Raw genomic sequence first — 4,917 nt, 5'->3', positions numbered from 1 at the left:
CCGATTTTGGAACCGAAAGCTGAGGTTATCCGCTCGCTTATCCTCAAACATACCCGGATATGTCACATAACCTGCTTTTTGGAATACCCCCCAGGTATCGCTCATCCAGAAATGAAAACAACTTACTTCCTCGTGAACTTTCTTATCACTTCTTTAAGCGTTATGGTTGGTTTGTCATTCTCTAAACTTGCCAGGCCAACGATACCGTCGGTAGCGCATTACTCTGGGACAAAAGGCAGGTACGAGGACGTGAACCCACATCTATTAGATGATATTTTGTTTGAAAACAGATCGCTGGTAGCTCCCCCATCTCCAGATTGCCGTGCCATTCATATGGTGTCGGTATTACGTCACGGAACGCGCTATCCAACCACCAAAAATGTTTGATTTGGTCGTGTCTTACGCGTGAGGCTGGCGCAGTCATTCCCCACTTTGATTTCTGAGGATCATCTCCGTGCCAACCGCATTGAGTTCATCACCAGCTCCAAGCATCGATGTGTTGATAGTATCGAAGCTTTCCAAGAGGGTCTTCACCGACTCTGGAATGTTCAGGGTAGTGTCCCTTACTCAGTAGATGTTTTGTTGGTCTCTTAAACATCTTAAAGAGACAGTTCACCCAGAAAAAAATAAAAAATATTCTCACCCTCATGTCATTCATGACCTGTATGACTTTAGAAGATGTTAATAGCCAAACAGTTCTGGTGACCACTGACTTCTATTGTGTGGACAGAAAATCATAAGGAGCCACTCAAATGTTTGCAGCAGCAACCCCTAGGTCCCACCCAATTCTCACAAGTTTTTGCTACCAGTTCAATTTGGCCAATTGTTCATAATTGACCAGCACAAATAGAATTGGTAAATCTGATAAAAGACAGACAAATTCATCCAAATAAAATAAATTGTTTTATATATTTAAAAAAATACAAATTACAAAATAAATTTGTCCCCAAATGAGTCACAGCAGTGCTCAATGTACATACTGTACACTGTAAAAAATGACTGTGGATTTAACGGTAAAAGACTGTAAAAATGCTACAGTAAAAACCTGTTAAATGGTTAACGGTAAATTCCCCTACTATATACGGTGAAAAACTGTATTGGACATTACATATATTGGACATTAATTTTAACTCACCGTGATTGATGAATGATTCTTACTTACCACAGTTGTTTGATGAACTTGTGAAAAAAAAAAACGGAGCGAGAGAAAAAAAAAGAAAAAAGCAATAGGCACGAATGGAAACGCTAATGACAAGCTAACGAATGCTAATGCGCTGCACTCGCGGTTTTAGAATAAAAGCGAACGATCAAATTAATCAAATTAGGTTGATAGATAATATCAGAAATATGGTGGGAATTAAGTTATATTTTATCACTTTAAACAACAGAGAGTAATAGAGATTTTACAGAAAAACAGAGCTACACGAAGCTACAATCACAAACAAACACCACAAAAGAATGCATTACTCAAAGCTCTTTCATGGCTGTGAGTTTAATAAGGAATGTAATGTGCCTCAAGTAAACCTCAGGAACACTGAACTGTGAGTTAGGTTATTAAATAGTCGATTACAGGGATCAATTATTGTGCACTTGCAAAGAATGCATCTTAATTTTTTTCTCTATGTGGTGGTTGAAAGTTCAATATATTGTTTTATTTATTTTAAGGGTTACTAAATTACCAGGGGGGTGACATTTGTGCTTTATGATTTATGTTTGTGCTTGTTTTATTTGCCAAAGAGAATTGTAGTTAAAAAACGTTTTATATTTTATATTTATTTTAATAATAATTTATTTTTATTTTCTAGTGTAGTTCACTAGGTAGGTTTTCATAAAAGTCAAAGACCAAAAAATCTTGACCAAAAAAAAAAAAAGACCCTGAAATCTTAGTTTTAATCTGGATCAAACCTTTGGTATGTGCTGTAACAGTTTTTTTTGTAAGATTGGGATACCTTTGATCCAAAAAAAAAAGCCCTGCACAAGGGTAATAAAATGTTTATTCAAACATTTATATTTTTTACTAGCTTTGTTTAACTGTTACAGTGATAAAGTAAGAGTAGGCTATCTATAAAGCCTTTCAGTACATAAAAGTAAATATATATATATATATACAGGTGCATCTCAATAAATTAGAATGTCGTGGAAAAGTTCATTTATTTCAGTAATTCAACTCAAATTGTGAAACTCGTGTATTAAATAAATTCAATGCACACAGACTGAAGTAGTTTAAGTCTTTGGTTCTTTTAATTGTGATGATTTTGGCTCACATTTAACAAAAACCAATAAAATAAAACCAATAAAAAAAACATTTTTAGTGAATAGTTGGCCTTCTGGAAAGTATGTTCATTTACTGAACATGTACTCAATACTTGGTAGGGGCTCATTTTGCTTTAATTACTGCCTCAATTCAGCGTGGCATGGAGGTGATCAGTTTGTGGCACTGCTGAGGTGGTATGGAAGCCCAGGTTTCTTTGACAGTGGCCTTCAGCTCATCTGCATATTTTGGTCTCTTGTTTCTCATTTTCCTCTTGACAATACCCCATAGATTCTCTATGGGGTTAAGGTCTGGTGAGTTTGCTGGCCAGTCAAGCACACCAACACCATGGTAATTTAACCAACTTTTGGTGCTTTTGACAGTGTGGGCAGGTGCCAAATCCTGCTGGAAAATGAAATCAGCATCTTCAAAAAGCTGGTCAGCAGAAGGAAGCATGAAGTGCTCCAAAATTTATTGGTAAACGGGTGCAGTGACGTTGGTTTTCAAAAAAACACAATGGACCAACACCAGCAGATGACATTGCACCCCAAATCATCACAGACTCTGGAAACTTAACACTGAACAAAAAACAGGAAAAACTAACAAAAACAGTACAAACACTGGAGAGCCAAACACTGATGCTGCTGTCTGCGGCGCCATCGCATTGGAAGATCCATGATTGATCAATGATTCCGTGATTGATTGAAAAAAAAATGGAGCGAGAGAAAAAAAGAAAAAAGCAATAGGCACGAATGGAAATGCTAATGACAAGCTAACGAATGCTAACGCGCTGCAGATGCGCTGCACTCGCGGTTTTAGAATAAAAGCGAACGATCAAATTAATCAAATTAGGTTGATAGATAATATCAGAAATATGGTGGGAATTAAGTTATATTTTATCACTTTAAACAACAGAGAGTAATAGAGATTTTACAGAAAAACAGAGCTACACGAAGCTACAATCACAAACAAACACCACAAAAGAATGCATTACTCAAAGCTCTTTCATGGCTGTGAGTTTAATAAGGAATGTAATGTGCCTCAAGTAAACCTCAGGAACACTGAACTGTGAGTTAGGTTATTAAATAGTCGATTACAGGGATCAATTATTGTGCACTTGCAAAGAATGCATCTTAATTTTTTTCTCTATGTGGTGGTTGAAAGTTCAATATATTGTTTTATTTATTTTAAGGGTTACTAAATTACCAGGGGGGTGACATTTGTGCTTTATGATTTATGTTTGTGCTTGTTTTATTTGCCAAAGAGAATTGTAGTTAAAAAACGTTTTATATTTTATATTTATTTTAATAATAATTTATTTTTATTTTCTAGTGTAGTTCACTAGGTAGGTTTTCATAAAAGTCAAAGACCAAAAAATCTTGACCAAAAAAAAAAAAAGACCCTGAAATCTTAGTTTTAATCTGGATCAAACCTTTGGTATGTGCTGTAACAGTTTTTTTTGTAAGATTGGGATACCTTTGATCCAAAAAAAAAAGCCCTGCACAAGGGTAATAAAATGTTTATTCAAACATTTATATTTTTTACTAGCTTTGTTTAACTGTTACAGTGATAAAGTAAGAGTAGGCTATCTATAAAGCCTTTCAGTACATAAAAGTAAATATATATATATATATACAGGTGCATCTCAATAAATTAGAATGTCGTGGAAAAGTTCATTTATTTCAGTAATTCAACTCAAATTGTGAAACTCGTGTAAGACTTAAACTATTCAGTCTTTGTGCATTGAATTTATTTAATACACAAGTTTCACAATTTGAGTTGAATTACTGAAATAAATGAACTTTTCCACGACATTCTAATTTATTGAGATGCACCTGTATATATTTGTCCTCATAAAATAATCACTCACAGCTGTCAGTATCAAACAAAAATAATATATTTAATTTTAAAGGTCATTAATCACTGTATATTAATTACGATGACACAATCGATTAACCAAACATTTTATTGCATGTATTTTTATTTACTTTTATTTATTTGGTGTGGATCAGATGAGAGGCCTGACTGTTTAAAAGAAATTGAAAATGGAAGCGGATGTTTGTATTCATTAACTGTGCTAGTTTCTGTTTGTTCAAATCAAAACACAACTATTCTTACTGTAGTTCATCTTTTATAGCTAGTAGCCTACATTGTGATTCCATTTAGAGCACTGGTAATCCAGATTTGGTCATCTGGAAATGTTTGTATATGGATCTGAGTGATCTTAATCTGGACTCAAAACAGCGCCAAAAAAAAGAAAGAGAGAGATGGACGGTAAAATTACCTGATCCTCAATAGCAAAACATGGGATTTCCAAACCCGGATCGTTCTGATCCAGTTTAAACATTTTTTTTTTTTTTAACTGGGCCATACATGGTATTCAAAACAAAAATACAAATACATTAAAAAAATTTAAGGTTTAACATGATTAGCAGATTTGACACAAACTAGTAGAGTTCATGCTGCTCCAGTGCTGCTGTCATTAAAGCGAAAGAGGGACAAACCAAGTAGCTGAGACATTCTGAAATTGAGGTTGATATTGCAAATTTTCACTTAAATTGTTATGCTGATAATATCATTTGTAACTACAGATATGCAAAATAGAAGCATTTGCATTAGGGAACTAAGTGCCACACAGTGTGGAACAAAGGATTTTTTTTTTTTTT

The sequence above is a fragment of the Sinocyclocheilus rhinocerous genome, unplaced genomic scaffold (genome assembly GCF_001515625.1).
Source record: "Sinocyclocheilus rhinocerous isolate Xijiao unplaced genomic scaffold, SAMN03320098_v1.1 scaffold1026, whole genome shotgun sequence".
NCBI classification, from domain to species: Eukaryota; Metazoa; Chordata; class Actinopteri; order Cypriniformes; family Cyprinidae; genus Sinocyclocheilus; species Sinocyclocheilus rhinocerous.
This window is presented reverse-complemented; position numbering follows the sequence as displayed.